At 34.1% G+C, this 25,789-nt stretch overlaps 1 non-coding gene and 1 pseudogene across 1 annotated transcript; both read left to right on the top strand.

Annotated features, from left to right (window-relative positions):
• The first annotated feature begins 11 nt into the window (after positions 1-11).
• On the top strand, positions 12-24,096 carry LOC102519159 (annotated as a pseudogene).
• LOC116664589 lies at positions 4,171-4,306 on the top strand. Its single transcript, XR_004321110.1, has one exon. It is a non-coding gene; the product is annotated as a small nucleolar RNA SNORA1 (small nucleolar RNA).
• Positions 24,097-25,789: the final 1,693 nt, after the last annotated feature.

Genomic DNA, 25,789 nt, shown 5'->3' on the forward strand with positions numbered 1-25,789 from the left:
GGTCTAACTGAATGTGCAGTGCCGAGGACTTCAGTGCTAGTCACAGTGCGGAACTTTGGTGTTCATCTAGAAAATTAGGACAATTGCAGTCAGTGAGAACTACTGAGGAAAAGGATGAAAGCAGCAGGAGAAATGTTTTGCCTCAGAATCTGTTTGTGAGCCTAAAACTAGCACTTCGGCAGTGGATGCTCAGTCCTGTTTCAACTAAAAATGACTTGGCAAAGGAAAAGGTAAAGGGTATTTTAGGTTATTCATAAACCAGGTTGTACCAAAGACCATCAATCTGCAGAGGCACCACACTTTTTTTTTCCTATGATTTTTAAAAGTATAGGCACAAAATGATTGATGATAAGATTAATCCAGTGTATTGTTTGCTTGGACCAGTAGATTTAACAAGAGGTAAAATTATTAATGGAATGTCTCACTTCCCAGCCACCATGACACTAAAGTCCCTGATGAACTAGTAATTATCAATAGACTATCATAAAACATCAAACTGCATTGTTAAAATGCATTAAAATCATTTGGTGACTGACTGCAGTGTAGTCAGTTGAACTACCAGTTTAGGTAATACAGGAAGATAATGTCACCCTTTATTGTATCCTCACTACTGGATGGCTTCATGTTGGGTGTAAAAAAAAAAAAGATGGCATAGGAAACAACTAAAGTGAAAATGTGTTTTGAACAGTACTTTGGGGGGGGGGGCAGTTTGAAAAGATGGATAGCTTTTGCAGAGATTAAAAATTAAAATTATTAAGTGTGTCCTTGGGAAGAATCATTCAGAGCAGTTGCTACCTTTTAATCTAGTTTCCCTACCCAATAGTTTATAAATATTTCTGTGAATCATTTTAGGAAAATAAAGCTTTCCGAAACTAAGACATAATAAAAAATAATTGTATTTTTAAATGTTTCTAATGTGCAGTGTTTCTCTTTCAAGGAGTAAATATCATTTAATTTACAAAAAAAATAATTTAAAGGTCACAGACTCTACTTTTTTTTTCCTCTTTGACACCTTTGTGCATTCATCTCATTGTTTGACTGTTTACCTCATACATTCAGTAATATAAATTCCTTGGCATTTAGCTGGATCTTTTTTCCCCTTGTGGTTTGAAGTTCTTTCCCTTTTTTAATTAGATTGACCTTTTGGTTCACTTGAATGCCCTCAACCTGACAAAGAATAACTGTTCTCTTCTAAGGCAACCAGAAATGAACAGAGAAAGAGTGAAAATATTGACATAAAATGAAAATTTTTGATGCAGTGATCTGAGTATTATAATTGTTATTTCCTTAGTAACATAGAGAAATACCCAGCTCTGCACAGTTCTCAGAGCTTTAATGTGACAAGCTGCTTCACATCTTTCCAAGAGGACACTTTTATTATGTTCCTTAAAACTAATATCTTTAAAGTATTTTTAAATGTCTGGTAACAGCTGACCTATTTTACCTTTCTAAAATCCAACGAGTTAGTCTTGAAGAAATAAAAAATGTGACTGGTCCTCATTGTCTTTCTGTCATTCTGGGTATGTGTGTATGATACACCTACGCACATGCATGTGCACACACCCACAGATTATATATAACTGTTTTTCTTTTGAAAAGTAAATTTTAAAGAATATTTAGAACTATAGCTATCTGTTGAGGCTGAATCCATACTGCCTAATTATTCAACAAACTACAAGATTTAAATATTTATTGTATACATTTTCATACATGACCAATAATGTGTAACACATATGAAATTATGAGACGAGGTAATAACCAACCCATTTTGACCAGTGCCTATGTGTCAAAACTTGAGACATAGAGTAGGTAAAAATTCCCTCTGAAAACTAGGGTTTAGTACAATAATGCCACGACAATACTAACTTAAGTAACTTCTAATATTATAAGACGTCACTTTTCAGTCCCCACACAAAAAAGATTACTTTAAAAATATATAAGATTGGTATGAACTCACTGATGCACACTCCATTATTTCTGAGTTACCAGTTGACAATTTAGGTAGTTGCTTGGTCAACTTGGCCTGAATATAAGAAAATATGATGATTGAATCTCAAGATAGGTAAAGCAGTTATAAAAGAACAGCAAGGTAAAGGCATCCTATTTAGATTCCGAGGCTTTATGAAATTATATCTGGGATATGGAACTGAAGATTGAAGAGATACCAGAAAACTAGAGAAACAGTCTATTTTAAAAGAGTGGCATGCAGACACAGATACCAGAGAAATACTCTAAAAACAGGAAATTAATAAAATTATATTGCAATCTCTACATTATAGAACACTGTGAAGCCACACAAATAATATCTATGAATACAAGTGACATGGAAATATATTCATACTTTTCTTTTGAAGGAGAAGATTATCAGGGTACACAGTAGCATATTCTGTTATGTATCCAGTATGTAGCAGTAAGCTATGTGTGCGCGTGTGCATGTATATGTGTGTATACAGGCATATACATAACTCAAGCATTTATTTCACCATTATTTATAATTTGAATGTATAAAACAAGTTTAAATACTTAGGGAACAGCATTTGTATTATATGAAGAGCTTCTGATTATAAAAAATATGTATAAATCAAAAATTATTCTAGCTCTGGAAAAAAATTGGGTAAATGACTTAGGTGTTTGGCTTTGTGCTTTTTAAATAGAAGCAACTGGTGTTAACACTGTCGAGTCTGTAATATCCTTGTGCTAACATAAGGTAGTATACTACATGCTAACAAAAACTGATTGTAATAATAGTAAGAGTAATTTTAATAATAACAGCATCAATAATTATAACAAAAATAATATGTGCTTGATTAAAGATAGTTAAAGATGTTTACCAGTGATACCAAGGCAATTTTTCAAAATTGTTGAGACTATTTAGTGGAGAAAGGATTGTGTTTTTAAGAAATGGTGCTGAGACTATCAGATATCCACATGCAGAATAATGAACTAAGCATATACAAAAATAACTAAAATGGAAAACAGAACTAAGTTAATTAAATTTACACCACACACCGTATGCAAAAATTAACTGAAATGGAAGATAGAGCTAAATGTAGGAGCTAAAACTGAAATTCTTGGAAGGAAACGCAGGAGTAATTTTGGTAAACTTGAAGTAAACAAATATTTCTTAATCCCAACAACAAAACTGTAATCCGTAAAGAAAAATAATTAAATTGGACTTCCTGAGGATTGAAAAATTTTGCACCTGAAAAGACACCAATGAGTCAATGAAAAAATGAACCAAAGACTTTGAGAAAATAATTATAAATCACATACCAATTACAAATCATGTCATATAAGGGATGTGTATCTTGGAAATTTAAATAACTCTTACAATTCAATATGACAACCCAGTTAAAAATGTAAAGATTTTAAAATTCAAAGATTTTTATAGACACTTCACTGGAAAATGTATTCAAATGGAAAATAAGGACATAAAAATGCTCAGCATTATTAGTTATTGCAGAAATGCAAACACAGTGAGATACCACTTCATAAACAAATACTGATTAGATTGTGAAGAAACTGGAATTCTTATCCTCTTCTATGGGAATGTCAATTGTGCCAGCCACTTTGGAGCATAATTTGGCAGTTTCATAGAAAGGAAAGCATAATTTATCATACAAGCTAGCAATTCTACACCTAGGTATCTGTCCAAGATAAATTAAACACAAAGTCTTGTATGTAAATTTTCATAGCAACATTATTCATAATAATCAGAAACTGGAAACAATCCAAATGTATATCAATTGGTGAATGGATAAACAAAGTGTGATATACTCATACAGTGGAAATTTGTTCAACAATATAAAGAAAAAAGTACCAATATATTCCACTTGGTGGATGAACTTCAAAAAAATTATGCCAACTGAAAGAAGTCAGGTAAAAAAAATGTGACATACAGTATGATTTCTTAATATGAAATATCCAGAAAAGGCAATCTGTAGAGACATAATGTAGATTAGTAATTGCCTGTGGCTATGGATGGGAATGGAGAGTAACTGCAAATGGGTTTGAGGGATCTTTTTGGGTTGATGGAAATGTTCTAAAATTGGAATGTGGTTATGGTTGGACAGCTCTGCAAATTTACAAAAAGTCACTGCATTATACAACTGAATGTGAATTTTATACTATTCAAATTAAATACAGATGTTTAAAAAAAGTGAACTACTAAGCCTCATTCTAGATGAAAATGGGCACTGTTGTTCATGGTGTCCAGAAATTGTTAATGTGGCTACATTGAGAACACAGGTTTTGCTTCCATCACAGTAATTTTATTGCAGTGGTGACAATGAGACCTGTAACATTTTTTGTTGTTAGGTTGAATAATAATTGGATATAAAAAGAATTTTCAATACTAGGAAATGATGAAGGAATAATGTATTCATTTTCCAATGCCAAAATAGCAATGTGCTTCTAAAAAAAATGAACCACTTAAATTTTCCCTTAGTTCACATGATAATGATAACTTCTAGCATGACTTTGTAATAGAAGTTAGAACCATTGCAATGAGGAAAGAAAAATAAAAAAAACATAAGGACTCGAAAAGAAGAAATAAAACATCCCCTGTTTTAAAAATGGTACAACGAGAGTTACTTCAGTGAAATTGTCAGACTTGGGAATTCTAAAACTCCATGTCTTCACAGAAGTAATGAATAAGCTGGCAAAAACTATCAGAATAAACTCTTTTTGAATTCTGGCATCTAATTAAAAATTTAACAGAAGTAAGAGAATGCTTAACAAAGAAAAAGTAAAACAGCTGAATTTTTATGAGACCTCTGTGATTTTAACATATTCAATTATTTCTCACTCCCCAACTTGGGGAAACCTTGAAGACAGCAGCCTTCATTCCTGGTGCAAGTTGATGTTAAGTAACAGACCATATTCTCCAAAAATTGTGATTGTGTCTTATGACCTGTCTGTTGGTTCTCTGAAGGATCCCTGAAAGGTTTTCCTTTATTTTGTCTGCCTTTTAACTTCTCCAGAACTGAGATCATTTCTAGGGCAGCATTTGTTGAAAGCATTAAAAAACAAATGAAATTAGCCCTGGGCACCTGGGATTAGGTAACATTTAAAGCAAGCAACAGCCAGAACAAAAAGTTTGAATAGGAAGCAGATTGGAGAAGGAGATATACAGAGGAATTGGTTTTGAAAAAGTCCCATGTATTATGTGTGATTTAGAAGGTCATACATATATTAGATTTGGACACATGCTTAGAAAAGATCTGAGAAGACCTTATATTTCCACCTTTTTCTGAAGGCTCCACATAAGCAGGAAGTGAAGGCTGAGATAAGAGCTGTAGACTGAGTGTCTACATACAGCCAATGTTCAAAGACTGGGAGAGTTTTGGGTTCTCAGTTTTTCCTGTTTATTTTGGTTCCAGGTGTTTAAGTAAATATTTTTCAAATCACTAGGTGATCACTAAGCTAATGGAACAAAAATTTCAGTGGCCACGTATGATGAAAATGCAGACTTTACAGAAGTAACTCAGAAATAACACTAAACAAACAATGACCACAAGAAGCAACAACAACAGATCCTGGCTGTGGGGAGGAATCTAATCTAATCTAATAAAAGATGTCCAGTATTCAACAACAACAAAAGCAACAGGCATACAAAAAAAATAAGAAAATAGTGCCCATTTACAAGAATAAAGAAGTTAACAAAAAATTGTCCCTGGGGAAGCTCAGATTTTGGTCCTGCTGGACGAATACTTTAAATCTACTGTTTTAAGCATTCTCAAATGGCTAATGGAAACCATGGTAAAAATAAAAACTAAAACATACCAGAAGAATATTTCACCAGATAAAGAGTAATAATAAAGAGATAGAAATTATATACAAGGAACCAAATAGATTTCTGGAATTAAAATAAAATGGTAAAAGTAAAAATTCACTTGAGGGGTCCAACATTAAATTTGAGCAGGCAGAAGAAAGAATCAGCTAACTTGAAGATATATCAATTGAAAGGATCCAATCTGAAGAGCAGAAAGAAAAATGAGTGAAGAAAAAAAGGAATACAGCCTAAGAAATCTTTGAGATACTATCAAGTGTGCCAACATATGCATAATGGGAGTCTCAGAAGGAGAGAAGAGAGAAAAATGGGCATAAATAATATCTGAAGAAATAGTGGACAGTAGCTTTAATGTCCTGACAACAAAAAAACTGTCAAACAAGAGTTCTATATCTGACAAGACTATCCCAAAAATGAAGGAGAAATTAAGACATTCCTAGCTAAACAAAAAGAGAGGGAGCTTATTCTAGTAGACCTTCCTTATGAGAAATGTCAGAGAGAGTCCTTCAGGCTGAGATGAAAGGACAACAGAGAGTAATTTGAAGCCATATGAAGAAACAGAATACCAGAAAAGACAACTCCATAGGTAAATATAAAAGCCAATGTTATTTTGTGTTTGGTTTGTAATTCCTCTTTTTACCTGTCTGACTTAAGAGATAGATGTATAAAATATTAACTATAAATTCATTTCAAAGGGCTCACAACCTATAAAAGTGTAATTTGTGACAATAACAACATAGTGTGTGGTGGGTATGAAATATGAGCAAATTTTTGTATACTATTGAAACCAAATTGATATTCAAACAAGATTATTATAATGTAAGATAATTATAATCCTCAGGGTAACCACTAAGAAAATAATTAAAGACTACTCAGTAAAAGAAATAGGAAGGGAATCAAAATGGTGTACACACAAAAAAGCAATTAAAGAAAAGAAAACATTTAGAGAAATTAGGTAACAACAACAAATAAGATGGTATATAGAAAACAAATAGCAAAATGTCAGAAGTGCTTCCTTATCAGAAATCACATTAAATGTAAATAAATTCTCCCCTTAAAATGCAGAAATTGACAGAATAGGAAGGAAAAAACCAAGTATAATTCAACTGTTGCTATTTATGAGATGTTTACTTTAGATTTAAAAACAAATACATTGAAAGAGAAGTATAGAAAAAGACATTCTTTGCAAATATGTAAAATACATTGGTATATTTAAAACAATTTTCATAAGAAATGACTATATATTGATAATAGAATGAATTCATGCAGAACATGTAAGAATTATAAACATACACATCTAACAGTCTCCAAATATGTGAAATAAAAATTGACAGAATTGAAGGGGTATATAGATTGTTTTACAATAATAGTTGGAGACTTCAGTATCCTACTTTCAATAATGAATACAAAAACTGGACAGAATAGCAACTAGAAAAGTGAAAACTTGAACAACACTATAAAAAGAGACCTAACACACATATATAGAGCAATCTATCAAATAAGAGAAGATTACATATTCTTCTCAAGTACACATGAAACATTATTTAGGATAGACCATATATTTGGTCACAAAGCAAGTCTCAATACATTAAATGGCTGACATTGTATAAAGTTTCTTTTCCAACCACAATGGAATGAAACAAGAAATCAATAACAAAGAAACCTGGAAAGTTTACAAATTGTGGAAAATAATAATTTAATAAACCACTCTTAAACACCCAAAACATCAAAGAAGACAATACAAGGGAAATTAGATGAGATGAATGAAAACAAAACATGCAAAAACTTACGGAATGCAGTGGAAGCATCACTTAGAAGGAAATTTACAGCTCTAAGTACCTATGTTTAAAAAAGGAAGATACCAAATCAATAACTTAATTTTCAACCAAAGGAATTAGAAAAAGAGCAAACTAAACACAAAGCAGCAGAACAAAATAATGAAGATCGAGATCAATGAAATAGAGAATATAAAAACAGTAGAGAGAATGAATACAATGAGAAGTCATTTCTATGAAAATAATCAACAAAATTGACAATCCTTAGCTAGGCTGAACAAAGACAAAAGCGGTAAACTCAGAATACCAAAATCAGAAATAAAATTGGGGACATTGCTAATAGTCTTACATGGATTCAAAGGAAAAAGATTTTAGAGAGTATTATGAACAATTACATACCAATAAATTAGATACCCTACATGAAACAGACTGACTTGTAGAAAGAAAAAATAGAAAGTCTAAATGGATGTGTAATAAGGAAAGGGATTGAATAAATATTCAAAAACCTCCCAACCAAGAAAAACCCAGTGTGAGATGGCTTCACTGGTTAATTCTATCAAACATTTAAAGAAGAATTCACAACACTAATCAAAGTCTTACCAGAAAAAGAGCAAAAGCTTCCTAACTCACTCATGAGAAAGTGAAGCCATTACTGAAGGCTTCACAAGAAAATATTTTTAAAAGTCTTTTCAATATCTTTTATGAATATTGATGTAAAAGTTCTCAACAAAATACTATCAAACCAAATCCTGCGGCGTATTAAAAGGATTATGTATTATGACCAAGTAGAATGTATTCCAAGAATGCAAGGGTAGTTCACAGTATAAAAATAATCCATCAACATAGAATGGATTTTAAAAATACATCTCAACTGATGCAGAAAAGACATTTCACAAAATCTAACATACTATCATAATGTACAAAAATTTTTTTAAAATGGCAAAACACACAGAAAACTAGGAGTAACAGATAATTTCTCAACATGACAAAGAGTTTTTATGAAAAATCCATAGCTATTCAATGGTGAAAAAACTGAAAGCTTTGCCCTTAAGGAAGCAGACAAAGATGCCTACTTTCACCTCTGATGTACAGCATTGTGCTGAAATTTCTATGCAAAGCAATCAGACTAGAAAAAGAAAGGCATCCGTATTGGAAAGGAAGATGTAAAGCTGTCTCTATTTTTCATATAATATGATCCTATGTGTAGAAAATCCTAAAGAATCCATAAAAAATTGCTAGAATTAGTAGTCAGTCCAACAAAGTCGCTGGATACAAGGTCAACCTACATAAATCACTTGTATTTCTACACACTAGCAATGAACAATCTGAAGAGAAATTTTAAAATCAATTTCTTTTACAATAACATCAAAAAAATAAAATCCTTAAGAATCAATGTAATCTAAGAGGTATAAGACTTCTACACTAATAAAACACTGCTGAAAGAAATTGATATAAATAATTAGGAAAATTCTGTATTTATAGATCAGAAGACTGAAATAAGATGGCATACACCTCTACTGTGACCTACATATTCAGTTCAATCCCTATCAAAATTCTAGTAGATTTTATTGCAGAATCGTAAAAGCTGATTCTAAAATTCATAGGGAATTTAGGGTGATGGATGTATTCATTTCCATGTCAGTGGTGATAGTACACATGTGAAAACTTAAATATATACAATATATTTTACCTTTACTGTATCTCAATAAAGCTGTTAAAAGTTGACATAGTTTTTCCTTTTTGTGCCCTAGAATGTAGGAATAATAACAGGATAGAGCACTGACTTGAAAATCAAGACCCCATTTTTACAGGAGACTCGTCTGATTTCTTGTAATGCAGTGTTCCTGTCACTTTATCATTCTTTAAATATTTTGTAATTTTCAAGGGAAATACATCACTTGAATAATTTATACTTGAATTTATTGGTATATTTAAAATTTTAACTCCTGCAGTAATGTTTTCTGAATGTTATGCTGTAATCAACAGTTGTTATCCAACTGAAGTCTTTGGTCAATCTACCAGAGTCACTTTGACGATCTATTTATATTAAGCCTCATTCTCTCTACTATCATTTAGGAGATATGCTGATGAGGGCTGAAATGAGTTAGGAAGACTAATAGAGTAGAAGTGAAGGAATCTGGACAGTGTCCATAGTGGGTATGTTCTTCTTGAATTATCAATGGTCAGAGCAGTTGTAATAGTTATCACAGCAGGACACTTCTACCCAGTATCAACCAGTGAGCTTTTTGAAATCTTCTTTGCCATGATAAAACTAGTGTTACTTAGTGCTAATTTTTAATTTTTACAGAAAGAATTATTTAATCTAAGGCTGATATTGCTTAAGCTATTTTGAGTTCTCTGCTGAATATAATGTTTTTTGCTGTTCTATAGCATCTATGTAATTTACTTCTGCAAGACTCAGCAGTTATCAGAATGAGTATAAATGGTAATGATGGTGATTAACTTCCCTGCTTATATGTATATTGAGTTTTAGTATCATGCTAAGATGCTTTTCGTGATATTCTTGACTACAAGGAACACATGTTAATTGAACTCTACATTCAGTTTCAACTAAATTCATTAGAATATTAGCTAATTTTTTTTTTAAAAAAGGAAAAGAGAAAAAGTAGAATCTTTATTTTGGAATCATAAGAAATTTATAATTATTTTAAAGTCACCTCAGAAGAAAGAAGGATTTCCACATTCCATGTCAGACTTTAATGCTTTTCTTGGGTATTATCTGTCTCTGTTTGTCTGTCTTTATTTTTTACCTAAACAAAAGACACTTCATTGTTATAACTTTGTTATATATTATAGACAGAACACATTGTTTCTGTTCACCTTTGTAATTTTACAGACTGTCTGTCTTTCCCCTTAGCTTTTCCTGTCAAGCCCCCTGCTTCTTGCATGACCCTGTCCAAACATCAAGCCCATACTACCTTCCATTTTAAAAGGGAAGAAAATGGCTCACACAAATTACAAGGTGAAAACTGTATCTCGTATTGGGGAATATAAAAGAACATAATATGCTTTTTAAATTAATGTTTTCTTTGGCAAAAATGTAAAATGATAGAAGAAATTGTTTTACTTTTCAAAAAGTTTATCTTATTTACCTTAGGACCTTACATTTTTAGGTCACTAAGTCTGACACTACCTACCTAATTTTAATTCCCCCCAAACCATTTACTTCTTTCTAAAAGAAAACAACTTGTTTTATCCCATTTCCTCCTTACATCTTGTACCTCAGGGGAGGCTGGCACAGTCCTTTGCTCTAAGAGTCAGTCCTGACTGCTCTAAGCTGATCATGGCGGTCCCTTTCCTCTTACTAGTGAATGGTTTTCTTGGAGGCATATAGTATCACTCCAGCTGATGAGACTTGGCTGTGTCTTTGCTTCAAAGAGAAGTATACAAATGAAACCTATTTCTTTGATTTTTTTCCCTTCATTTCTGGAAGCAATCCTTAGATTTGCCAAAGTTGTCTAGTCCAAGGAAACACCTTGGATTCTAAAGCTGAACACAACTTGGAGCCTTTGGGATGTGTTTTGAGCACTGAGTTAACTTAAGTCTAGATTCTTTCTGTGCCAGAATTTCTTGTCACATAAGGCAAATTTCCTTATTCCTGAAAGTTGAATTCTTAATCGTTGTTTCTTGCAACAGAATGCGTCCTAACTAGTAGGCATCTGCTGAATATTTTGTTAATGGTAATAATAGTTACTCCAGGCTATTCTTAGACTTATTTTTGCTGAAAAAAATCGTGCTGAAAGGTGAAGAAAAATATGAATCTCCATCTCAAATGCTTGTATAAATGTATCTATATTATTTGAATACATTTTAGCTAACCATTTATGGAACATCCATTTATTGGTAATCAAGTGATTAGAAAATAGACACAGGTTCAGTATTACTGGTAACTAAAGCATGTATGGAAAGGCAGACATAGAAAAATAGTGAGCAGCAAATTTATCATAGTGTGACAGTTGCTCTGAAGGAACAGTTGAGTGTGTTTTGGACAAGCACAAAACTAAGAGCAGGTGGAGTGAAGAGGAGATTGAGGTGATCAGAAGTGATAGTAGATGTATTCCAGGTCATGGAATGGGAGAGGAAATAAGATTAATGAAGACCTTGAGAACCGAAGGAACATGGCATACTCAAGAAACTAAAAACAAATTTGCCAGGTTTTAATTTAGTGGGATTTTGGCCACATGATGTGATGAGGGAATCACATCCTGTGTCTTTCAAAGTGACAGAGTCTCACTGAATTCAGCATGCTTTTTTGTGAATTCACATGGTTCCAGTCATACCCCAGTCTGAGAAACAATTTAATATATTTTTTTATTAGATCTACTCTATAAAATGTCCATCGATAGATGAAGGGATAAAGATGTGTCGGGGGTGTGTGTGTGTATATATATATATATGCGCGCGCACATAATGGAATATTACTCAGCCGTAAAAAAGAATGAAATAATGCCATTTGCAGCAACAAATGGATGGACCTAGAGATTATCATACTAAGTGAAGTAAGCTAGAAAGAGAAAGACAAATATCATATGCTATCACTTATATGTGGAATCTAAAAGAAATGATACAAATGAACTTTTTTATAAAATAGAAACAGACTCACAGACATAGAAAACAAGCTTATGGCTACCAAAGGGGAAAGCAGGGGGAGGGATAAATTAGGAGTTTGAGACTAGCAGATACAAATTACAATATACAAAAGAGATAAACAATGAGGTCCTACTGTATAGCACAGGGATCTATATTCCACAGCTTTTAATAATCCATAATGAAAAAGACTATACGTGTGTGTGTGTGTTTATATGTGTGTGTGTGTGTGTGTGTATATATATATAAATAAACTGAATTGCTATGCTGTACACCAGAAACTAACACAACATTGTAAATCAGCTACTACAATTAAAAACAATAAAATAAATTTAAAAGCCTATAGGGTCTAAAGAATGTAAGGCAGAAGTGGTTTGATTATAGCTTACCAAAACTCAGTGTATGCAGTAGAAGGGAAGAGAAACTGAAACAAAGATAAATCAGGGTGAATCTGGCAGCTGACTGAACTGCTGCTCACATAAATATACTCTTTTTCTTGTGGCTAGAACGTTGCTTAATTTCTTAAGAATTGGGTATAGAATGTGAGTAAGCCAAGTATCTAAATTATATAATTTTCAAGATTAAATTCTTTTTAATATATCCAATATTAAAAATACCAAATTTATCTTTTTACATGCTAGAACAATTTTGTTATTTTACTAGCAGTGAACTTTGATTAAAATGTTAAATGCCTTGATGAAAATTAGTTTAAGAAGTCATTCTGTTGAAATAAATACTCTTTTGACTGAACTGTTTGTTCACTTCAACTAAAATGTGATAAATACAGGTACTCTACCTATGGGCAGTTATAAATTTGTCTTAAACACATACAAAAATATATTTTTTAATGTCTATGTGTATTTGGAAGGTAAAACATATGTGAAATCAGCTGGCTTAAGAGAAGGTAGCTTCAGTTTCAGAGGTGACTCATTTCTGCTTGACTTCTAAGAAACCTACCCATGATCAAGATAAAACAAATAGACTGCGTGAAGTCCATTGAGTGGACAGGGATCTAGAAAGGAATTCTTTGGTTCTCACATCGTGAAGCTTGGAAAACAGTGGTTTATTAATTACCTCTCACACAGCGTAGCTAGGGACATCACTTATCAGATGTACAGAGAGGGTTCAAACACAAAATACACAGTTAGGAGGGATCTTTTATAAGTTCTATTAACCCAAATAATCAGGTTTGAGAATAGGGATGTGTTGGTAATGAGAAGCCCTGGTGAACTGAATTTGGAGCATTTTAATGCTATTAGAAGTTATCTTTTTAGAATTGTTAATTTGAGAATGCAGTGTTTCTTACAGTAAGGAGAACAGTTCGAAGGGTGATGTGACGCTTTCTGAGAGGTATTCACTATGAAACACTGTGCCTTGAGAATCAGTGAGAAGGAGGAAATATGGTCTCTGTGCCCTTGGCAGTGAGAATGAAGTCCTGGAGTCTCTAAACTAAGCTTTTCAGAAGTCACATCTGAGTACTCTTCAGAAAACACTTTTTTTTTGCTTGGTTTAAAAAAACAAAGCATGTGTTTCCCTGTTTCACTGATGCCTGAAATATCAAGAAAAGATCTGAGAAATTTTCCATTCTGTGAAGTCAGCTCAAAATTATAAGACCCCAATATATCTCTTAAAAGCACATTATTAAAGGGCAGCTAAAATAGGATTTTTCCATTTGGGTACCTATTACCGTATCTTTAAAAATCAGTTTAAGTACTGTGGAAAAGTTGCTAGATGCTTTTTTCAGGAGGAATTGAAGGTTATAGGAGAACATGAACTGATAAGAAGAGGTAATATAACTTTAAATTAGTAAATTTTTAAATGGAAGTAGAAATTTATTCTAAAGTATCCAATAGATAAAACAGATCAAATTTATTCTCCAGCTATGACTAGTAAATCAAACTCTGATGGAAAAATATAATGTATTGTTCTGTAAAATGATCATTTGCAATGGAGAAAGTAGCATGTCTGAAGGCATTAGTTTATTCTTAATTATGTCTGGAATGCAATCGCTTGGAAAGCTTGCAGTGATATCAGAGCAGTGATATTTTATATATTGTGACAGACTGAACAACCAGCAGGATGCTGAGCAAAACAATGTAGAACCAGTTTTGCTGCTGAACCAATGCAAAATCTACAGAAATAATTCTTTCTTTAAAATAGTAATTCCCAGCCCAAAGTTTTGTTTCATTTTTAAAGTGAAGAGACATTTTAATCTTGCTCTTATCCAATGTAATGAGAATGCTGAAGATGCTCAGTCAAATGCATCATTGCTTAGAGAGTTTAAAATTCATAAAAGAGAATGTAACGGATAGTTGTGATTCCTCTATGAAATGCATATGTGCAGCCATCCAAGTGGAGAACTAGATGTTTTCTATATACTTATTAGAACCACTGGAGTTAGGCTTTTAGTTTGCAAATTTTAGTAATTTCATCAGTCACCCCAAACCTCAGGCTCTGTGAATGTGTGTTTAATATGTGTATGTATACATTTCAATTGTTTATTTTTTAAGGATTTTAAAGATTCTGAAATCCTTTAAGTCACATATATGTACCTTTGTACTAAGTAGTTTAAAGTTCTCAGATATTAACCAATAATAACAAGGCTAGTAAATTTTTGAAATGGATTCAGCAAGGGAATAACATTTAAAATAACCTAATATAAATGAGACAAGTCATTTCAAATGAAAAATACCATAATGTTAAAATGAGAACAAGAATTTACAACATGAATGGGTTTAGTATTGCTTTTTTAAAATGTCTGAATATTTGAGTAATTTTAATTATTATACTTAAAGAAGCATCAATATTTAAAAGATTAATATCAATACATTGTTAACAAAAGAGCATAACAGAGAAAATCAAATGCTAATAATTTTTTAAAGCATTAGCCATGAAATCCAAGTTCCCTAAAATTACCTAATGATATAAGTTTATTTCATGAATACCCATTAAAATAATTATGATAGGATTGTATTTCTTAAATTTTTATTTAATTTTTGTTTTAATCTAGGTCCCCCAGGGCCTTTTTCTTTTAGAAAATTGTTTTATTTGATTAACACATACATGAAAAATCTCATAAGGCAAAACTTTAATTGGGTTTAATATGTTCTGTTCACTGCATATAAGCTGTGGAAATGAGCATAAGAATGTGTATTAGAGTTATTTTTAAAGTGTAGAACTCTGCAAGTGTGCATGGTATTTTCACAAAGCTAACTCCTTTAGATGAAGAAAAAAAAGTAGTAAACTCACAGTTTTTCATTAAATTTATCTGAGCTTCTTTTATGAGGCTCTACCTGGTCTTGGTTGTAGTGTTCTTGGAATCTTTTCTGTCATGCATAACTTTACACCATTTTCTGTCCTATTTAATTATTCTGTCTTAAAGCATAATCAGCATTAAACCAGCTGTGCAACCTTGAATGAATACTATTTCAATAATACATTGATTTTTTTTAAAAAAGCACAAGGTGGCTATTAATTTCACTTGAAACTCTCCCTCCTGACTATCGCCTGTGCACAGTTTTGGAAGCTGATGCGTTTGCTGCTAAGTAGTGCTGTCCCTGGAATGCTCGGTATACCAGTGGATTCTCTCAGTCTGACACAGTGACTGGCCAGACAACAATATCAGGGAAAGATACTTTTTGAGAAGACATTCTTATTATTATGGTGGACTGAATCATGGAAAATCTTTCTAGTAGCACAAGAAGCAGACCAGTTTCTTGAAAGAAAAAGAGAATTTTTTTTCTGCAAACCCTTCCTACTAGGATATAAGTATTGAGATGACCTGCATGTGAAGCACCCAGTCCCAACAGAGAAGTGTTGGTAATTCAGTCAACAGCACAGTTAGACTGCTGGCATAAAAGGCATTAATTAAACACTCCAGAAAGAAGCACATTAATCATGAATCATGGAGCGTCTAAGTCTGAATCTTGGCCAGTGATGATAGGACTTACAGTAAATGAATTACATGGGTTTTGGCATGAATTCTACATATCAGATTCCACCTTGGGTGACCCATGTGGCTTTATAGAATTATGAAATTCTCAAAAGTGATTGTATACCATCATTCTATCTCTGAGAGGATGTCATAAAATCATTGATTATTAGCGCTGGAAAGAACCTTGGTGATTCAATCCAATTCTTTAATTAACCAATGAACAAACAAACCAGCTAGGAGTGCTCAAGTGAATTACATACATGCAAGGCCTATTTCTTTTTGTAATTTTTTTCTTATCACTACCATCATGACTACTGTTCTTTTTGAACTTTGGATAAAGTATACATTGTCACATATATATGATTTATTGTTACTGTATGGATCTTTATTGGTTAGCATAAATAATATTGCCTTCTGTAACACATAACTCCCAAATCTCTGTTCCTTAGCAAAATGGATTCACTTTTTTCCTTATGAAAAATCCAAACTGAGATATTTCCTGCTAGGTGGCAATATTCATCCTGGTCATTTAGGATCCAAGTTTTGTGAAACCTTCAGTATTCACCGTGACACCTTGTCCTTGCTGGGTCATCTGTAACAGGCAGTTTGTGTTGTGGGGAGACAGAGTGTGGATGACTGTGCAGGGGAATTTTACTCATCAAGCCTGAAAATTGCATGTGTCCTTTGATCATGGAGCCATCCCTGGCTGCGAGGGTGGCAGAGTAGAAAACGCTATCTTGCTTTCTGCAAATTGGAGGATAGTAGATGTTGTGGTGTGTCCTTCAGATCTCCCTTCAGGACTGAGGTATTTGTTTCTCCAGCTGCTTGGAGTACTGGTGAGGGATAACTTCCAACTGTTTCTCTAGAAATTGCCCTCAGGTGAAGAAATCTGCCACAACTTGTTCTTGCCCCGTCCTCATTGGCAGTCCACTTCCGTCAGTGGTCAATGCAGACTGGAAAGACCTGGCCCTCTTGCCACAGGCAAGACAACCAGGAAGGGCCCCCTCAGTGACAGTGTTTCCTATGGGATGACTGAGGCCTTTGTGCTGAGTTTGTAACAGTGCATCCCCTTCCTTTATAGAATCCTGCTTCCTCCACTCCTAAGCACAGGTACACAAACCCACGTGCAAATCTACATCTCAGAGTCTGTTTTGGGGGAACTCAATCTCAGATAGGAAGGTAGCAGGAAAAGCAATCTCTGCATAGTCTGTCTGACTTTTGATCAACAAATACCTGTTTTATTCTTCCCCCTACATATAAGACACAGTAACCCTGAGAGACAGTCCAACTTCCTATCTAGTTGTCCATTCCACCTTTAAGCTTTTCTGATGATACACTGTCCTCTCCAGCAGGTCCTGGCCCAGACATCAATGAACTAGCAAAGACAAGTTATCTGCCCCTAATACATCAATTATGCACAATGGTGGAGAAGGTCCAGAATAGCAAAAGCAAATGTGGAAATTGAAAGATATGGCATTACAGCTGCATCTCCATGTTTGATATCCTGCTAGGCATGTTTTATGAAGACTCAGAATTGTGGTGGAGGTTGGTGAGGAAAATTCTTTAATTAGGCTCTGAGTTTGGGGAGAAACATCCTTATTCTCTCTATCCAACATTTTTCTAGGGCCTTGGCTCTATCATTCATAAGGTCTTTCTTGTTATCCTCTGTGATCATATCTTATGTATAAAGGAGAGTATGTCCTGACTGGGGTCTACGTGTGCTAAAGTTTACTTACTGTCAGGATTTTTTTAAGATTTGAAAAACTAGAGGCATTTTTAGACAATACTCTTAGTTTCTTTTGGCTACACAGTTCCTGCAAAAACTTGCTAACCTTCTGATCCATCTGAGTCCAGTCAGTCCCATGGGCCAGTAAGCACACCTATAGTTCTTTCCCAAAGTTCTAATACATTTTAATTTTGAGTTTCCTACCTATCTCACTCTCTATTTCTTTCTCTTAGCTATTTAATTATTCTACTTATTTAATTTTAACAGAAAAGTTTTTGTTCAACTTTTTTCTCCCCCCATACTGAGCACTTTCTAAAGGAGAGTCTAGAACAGTTGCCTTTCCAATCCTTAATGGCTTTACATCTCCAGATTGTCTTCAATTCTTTTTAAACTTTGTAGCATATCTTTCTAGAAACATTTGGCTAAAGGCAGCCAGTAATAACTGAGACACCTTTTTATTCTGCCTTTTCCCAGTCACTTCCTCTAAAGCAATAGTCTCATTATGTATATGACTTGCCTTCCAAGTTGTTGCAGATGGAAATTTTGTCACAGCTCAACTGAAAACCCCCGGTTTCAAACCTACAGTATCTGTTTTCTTGTTGTCCATTCCTCAACTATTAAACCAGTGCCAAACAGTGTAGTTTTTTTTTAATGGTGGCATATCATTTACAGTAAAAATTTTTGGCATTATTAACATAAATAATTGTTTATGTTAAGTGGGTAAATATAAAGATTATAAATATAATTATTATAGATTATTATAAATGTAAGTATTATAACAAACACCTGTGGATTTCAGTGGTTTAACATGATATGTTCTTTCTACCTGATATATCTATAGTTTTTACATGGTGTTAGACTTGGTCATCTAGGCATTGAAACTTCTTTCATGTTTGTCTTTGCTATCCTTGGGGCCTCAGAGACTTCTGATGGAGTGTCTGCCTCTAGCTGGCAGTCAGGGGAAGAGAAGACAAGGACATTACTTAGAGGAGTTTTTTTATGGGCAAGCCTGGATGTGGTGTGCTGCAACTCCCAGAACCATCCTTTGGCCACAACTTGGTCATAGAGCTACATCTAACTGTTAGGGAAGGCTGGGAAATGTACTCTGGTTTCCCCAGCAGGCAGTAGAAAGACATTTCATAAACACAGAACATCTGCTACAGAGTCCTACTGTCTATATATCATCAACTATGTATTATATTATAAAGAATATGATAATAAAAACTAGGTCACAGAGATTGTCACGTGGTATCACGGTCACTGACAGACTTCTTCAGCACCTGGGGATAATCATTTTATTCCTGGCTGCAGTATTCTTCTACTTTCGAAATAAGATACACAACATATTAAGAAAATTATGTCAAAAAATTATTCTAGGATATCTGAGTAACTTTATCAGTTGGTTAAGGATAGGCACACGCAGTGCACTCACACCCAAACAAAATGACTTTTGGAAAATAGCTATTAACTCCTAGCGTATATAGATACGCAAAACCAAACTTCACTTTGTTTCCATTCTCCTGAAATGCACCCTATAATTACATTTAATAGTCCCGAGGTAAATACCATGTAAACTGGAGCCTTCTTTAAAGAAGGGAAGCAGTCACATATTCACACTGCAATGAAGGGGTATTTACATGGCAATTACCAAGCCATTGTATTGCCTTTCCTTTAATCTCATCAGCTCCATCTCCTAAATCTTGTTCAGGCAAAGCAGTTGAGCTAAATAACTTTTAACTACCAAAGTGTATATTTCTTAAAGCAGTTGTCACTGGTATTTTTGTAGTTAGTCTGATGTTTGTTTTTCGTATATTAAGAATTTGGGGGAAAGTGCATTTTAAACAACCATTAGGCATTTATGCAAATCTATCAAGTTGTTCATTTAAAAAATATCCTGATCATAATAATTGTCCATATTCTTTATGGAAAATTGAATATTAAATTATATATAAAGAGTCCAAGAAAAATTCCAAAATACAAATTTTTGTTTACTTTTATTTAAAATTTTTATTTATTTATTTTAGGTAGGCTATTTTTTATTGAAGTTAATTGACTTGCAGTATTATATTAGTTTCAGGTGTACAGCATAGTGATTTATTTATACTCTTATACATTATGAAATGATCACCATAAGTTTAGTTAACTGTCACCATACAAAGTTACTACAACATTCTAAAATACAAATCTATATAAAAGTAAAACTAAAGATTAAATTATTTTAAAAAAATCCTTTCAGTTATGTGTCTGAGTGACATGTTGCTTTTAAACTAAACTTTTAATTGAAATATGATATATACAAAAATACACAATTTTATAGCTTGAGGAATTTTCATAAATTGAGCCTACCCATGTAATAATTCCTCACATCATGAACAGAGCATCACTAACACCACAGAAACACCTTTCATGCCCTATTCCAACCATTATCTTCCTAAATTTAACTTCTATCCTGTTTTCTATTGCTATAGATTAGTTTTACCTATCTTAAAACTGTATGAAGTTGGAATTATACAAACTGTAATATAGTGGATTCTGGGTTGTGCTACCCAAATCTCCCTTCTAGACTAAGCACTTACTCTCATGACTGCAAAGAATATTGGCTGCTAATAGTTCACATATATGTTCTCAGAGAATTGTCCTTAGATGAAGGAATCACCCAAGATTACATGTTCTCCAGGAAGGCAACCTACATCTAATACCATGTAGGGTACAATACCCAAGCCCCCTTACCTTTGGGGCCAATGTAAAAGGCCATCTCAGCTCCAGAGTTCTGAATGGAGTCCTCACAGATTTCTGCTGCAACATACTGCAGTTGAACACCTTCCGATACTCAAATTAGCTTCCCTCAATCCCTTCAAATACTGTTTCTGAGATCATCCTCCAAGATACTTCTGTCCTGAAAATCTCTAACCTCAGAGACCATCTCAGAGACACATCTAAGAGAGCTGGTGACAATGGGAGTGTTTCCAGGAAGAAGTCTCTAAACTGAGTTTTTGAAGCTGGATTACCTGCTAGCAGGCTGACAGAACCATTATTGAAAGTAGGTGGACTGCTGATAACTCCTGGCATACACTAATGGTGTAATTAACTGTCAAATTCCCATCAGTGGTGAACGCAATCGGAAAGGATGTACTAGCTGTGCAATGCCTGGTGTGGTAGAAAAGTATGAGAGGAGGGTAAGTTAAGGTACTTTGGAGTCAACTGCTATTGCTGATTTAGACTGGGCATTTCTGAAGAATTGATGGGATAAATTTTGTGGGAATCTTATATGAGGACTGGTATGAGGGCCTCAGGCCTTGTGAAATGTAAATTTATTTCACAAGAAACAGTTTTGCACATTTAGAATACTGCACCGTATCTTTTTCCAGTCCAACATTAACTGTGAACTTCAGACCATTGGTATGAGTTAGCGATCTGTGCTGCAGAAAACATAGATGACCAGTCTATTTGGGACATTCTTTAGTTATATTTGTCCTACAGTTCCATATTTTAGAAGTATGTTCCTTATTTCTTATCGCCTCCAGTTTATTCCCCAGGTTCTTTTATCACATTATCCTTAGGTAAATTGTTGCTCTGGATAGACTTTGCTTATCTAAATATTAAATAATAATATTAAATATAATTATTTAATTAAATAATTAAATAATAAAGACAGCACAGCATGCAGTGCATCCATTGATATGTTAGTAGACAAGATAAAAATAATGAATAAAAGGTAGGTAAATGGTAAAAAATAAGACACATTGAATTTTTATAATAAAAATAAATACTATGTAATAAAAGAATCAGATAAATACTACCCCCTAATATAGAAAATATGACTCTTAAGAGAATAAAGGCAATGAAAAATGTTTGTTAATGAAGAAGAAAGAATGTGAATTAGGAAGTAATAAATGTTTTCACTATCATGAATGATACCTAAGGTTTAAATAAAGACATAAAATAAGTGAGACATATTAGAGGAAATAAGGATTAGAATGAACACACCTTAAAACTGAGTTAGGGAAATGAATGTCAAGGTTGACAAATCATACAGTTTGCAATAGAAAATGCATAAATGAATGAATGAATGTAACCCAAGAGATGATGTATAACAAAGTTAGGCAAAGATGGTACAACTTAGACATAACTGATGAACCTGAAAATTATTAACACTATAACAGAGTGGTTTAGTCATTAGATAAAAGTCTGAATTTCCAGATCAAATGACATATTGGTCTGAGGGAAACCGACAGAACACTATAAATATTTACTCTTTACTATATAGTATTGAACTAATAGAGTAAAAAAAAAATGTGTATTCTATAGAAACTGGGGGGAGGCAGTCTCTGCTTTCAGTTATCACCAAGGTAAAAAAAGATTCTATAAGTATTCAGACAAAGACAAGTAACAAAAATTGTAGGGAAAAATCTAATTTGTCTCAGTACCCTGCACTAAAACATTCAGCATAAGATGACTAAGGAGCAATGTCTTAAAAATCTTAAGAGAAAACAGGCATAAACCAAAGTTTTGTTGTTATGGACCTAGCCAAATTCTCATTCAAATATAAAGACAAAAATCTCAAACACATAAAGCACTTGGAGATGATAGCATCCAAGCATTCCTGAAAAAAATTGAAATTGTTAAGCGTCAGCCAAATGATGTAATATAAATTAAAATAAATTAGGGATGATGAAACTATGGTATGAAAGGACTTTCAGTAAGCATTGAATACATTCAAATATATAACAGAATGAAATATGATATGTCCTGTCAATAGGAAACTAGTTAAATGAAATAAGGCAACATGAAACATTATGCAGCCTTTACAACAATGAAATAACTTTTTTCATACCAGTATGGAAAGATATTTAGGATGAATTTTTAAGTAAAATTTCCTCTGTCTATAACTTAGCATTGTGAGCGTCTGAAATTCCACCATTATGTCAGTGATCTTTATAAATAAGCATTTGTTTTAAAGTGACATAGTCTACTTACTGTAATATATTTGTCCAGAAAGTGGATAATGAACCAAAAGAACAGAATTTTATGATTTGCTGTGTAACAGCCCAAAGATAGGTATTTGAAATCAATAGAAAAGGTCTTTCTCTATGTGGTCATTCAGGGAGGCAGGCTAGTGGAGGCTTTACCTTCCTCAATGTGTAGTCTCCATGGTCAACATAAGCATCTCTACCCTAACCTTCCAGAGGAAAAATAGCACAGAGGAAACCAAGTGGTTTTATGGTCTGTGGCCTGAAAGTCACACGTAACGTTTCCACTGCCATTTCTGGATAGTAATCAGCCCCGTGGCTGCACATGCCTGCAACAGGGGCTGAGATAGACGCCCAAGAAGAAGTGGAGAACACAGTAGAACACGTCGGTTTCTTCCATAGCATTCAGAATAAGTAAATAAGGAAAGATCTTGAGGATTACAATATTGAGATGTTGAAATCTGATCAAAATGTGTTTATCAGCTTTCTTTTTTATGATTGGAGGGGAAGAGAATATTAAAGCCTGAGAGTACATGAGGAGTGCTGTTCTGAAACATGTGACGGAACACATGGGAAAGAAAAGTTGAATAAAGAGTTCAATTAAAAATTCACCTCTTCTGGGTTTTGCTGATGGCAAGGCTGCCACTGAGAGACATAGCGGGCCACGCAGGCCTTAGACAGCTCCACCGTATTCTTCCACATCATCATCAACAGTGGGCCCCTGGACTGCATCTCCTTTTAGCTCTTTGAAGACAAAGTTCCAAAGACAGCAGAAAACTTTTAGCACTGGGGAGAAAGCATTTAGTTACAAGGATTCCTGCATTCACAGAATTATTCTGGAGTCTGTGTGCCAGGGTGGTGACTTCTCATATCATAATGGCAGTGATGGCAAGTCCATTTTTGGGGACAAATTTGATGATGAGAGCTTCATCCTGAAGCACACAGGTCCTGGCATCTTGTTTATGGCAAATGCTGGGCCTAGCACAAACAGTTCCCACTTTTGTATCTGCATGGCCAAGACTGAGTGGTTAAAAACAAAGGTGGTCTTTAGCAAGGTAAAAGAGCATATATGTGCTTTAGAAGCAATGGGGAACTTTGGGTCCAGGAACAGCAAGACCAGCAAGATCACCATTGCCCCTGCGAGCGACACTAATACATTTGACTTACGTTTTACCTCAGTCACCAGACCATTTCTTCTGTGGCTCAGGAGAGCACCCCTCCACCTCTGTCTGCTCTCAGTGCCCTGTAATGTTTGCTCTTGCGACAGTTCCTTTGGTTCCATATTTTCTTGATCTCCCTCCAAGTCTACCTAGATTAAGAGTTAGGTTTATGATTGTAAAAGAAGAACTAAACAACAATTTAAAATTTTTTTCCTCTTCTGCAGTTTACACAAATCTGATCAAAGAAGAAAAGCATCTTTCCAATACTTCACACCATTTTATACACATGACTTTGTGAATGAGCACATTCATTCTGCTCTGTGAGGAGGGGAGTTGCTTGATCCTTTGCATAGTCCCAACAAAAATTCTGAAATAAGGACATTGAAATGTATCCAAATCTGTGTCAATATTCAAATGATAAAAGTCCCTTTTTTATTTGCACCTGATTTTCCTCTTGTGGATGGGTTTTTCAAATGCTGTGTTCAGATATCAGGTTTGATCCCTCACTCAACTGGGAACTTAACTTTGTAGGAAAATGATTTCCTTCAGCTCTCCTTTTGGTAGTGTATTGTCACAGCAGTCAGGATACTTGATGCTTAAAATCGCCATTTCCTTACTTCTTTCTGTGTCAATTATTTTGCATACCTCTGAAAGTAAAATTATTGAATAAGAGAGTTTTGAGCCCTATCTGTTTAAATGTAAGAAACCTTTTTCTGAAAAATACAGTTTAAGGTGCACCACCAATCTGAGATTTCACAAGAACTTGGATGCATTGTACATTTTACCATGTTTTATTATTGCCTAGCACCTTATTTACAATAAAAAATAATGAGTTGTAGAGATATCTATTAAGGGATTTCATGAGAGATGACTTCATTCTTACCACGGGACTAAATGTAGGCAGCAGAACGGCATTGTTCAGGATAAATGGCTGTTTGATAGGATGATTATACCAGGAGGAATAACCTTCTCTGTGATGCACGAAGATTCTCAGGCTCAGAAATCCAGCCAAATACAAGTAGGAATATCCCTGAGAGACCTTTTCTGGCAATAGATGAGAGCTTTTTCCTTTAGGACGTTCAGAGGCCAGTGCTTACAGTTTCACCAGTAACCAATGTCTATTTAAAGTGTCCCTGGTTAGAGAAATGATGGGGACATAGATTCTCCTCAAATTTAATTCTAGAAGGTAGGAAGCACTGTCAAAAACAAGTGAAAAAGAATGTGGCAAATGTATATGACAGTGTAAAACTGAGCACCAGTTCTTCTGCTCTATAAAGGCTTCACAAATAAAAATGAATATGGTAGTTAAGTAGAAGTCAGGCCATGGAGCTTAACCCTAAAAATACCCTTTGTGCTCAGAATCATCTCCACCCTTTCATTTCTAGAAGTGTTCGGACATAATGCTGAAGGATTATTTTTCAAGTCTCCCTCTGCGTTCTCTTAATCTCAGACTTTGGGCTATTGATGGATAGAACTCGTGATGAGTGGGAGAATGCATAGACTGCAAACTTAGGGACAATAAACTGTTGTATAATAATAACGATTTTGAAAATGTTTACTATTCCCAGGATTCACATGTGTATATGATCCCAGATCATTTTTAGAGTCACTTAGCTTGTTTATGCACCTTGGGGAACAAGGGGATAAACAGGAATATATTTTCTGAAGCTTATTAGAAGATAGGTATATGTGTGTTTTGGGAGCTGAAGATCAAGGAGAGGGCTAGGTTAGGACTGAAGTGAATTTGGAGCTGTTTTTAAAGCACTCTAGATAGGTTAGTCTGGTTATTGTAGTAGTGAGTTCATGGCTACACTGCAGGAAATTG

The sequence above is a fragment of the Camelus ferus genome, chromosome 6, assembly GCF_009834535.1.
Source record: "Camelus ferus isolate YT-003-E chromosome 6, BCGSAC_Cfer_1.0, whole genome shotgun sequence".
NCBI lineage: Eukaryota > Metazoa > Chordata > Mammalia > Artiodactyla > Camelidae > Camelus > Camelus ferus.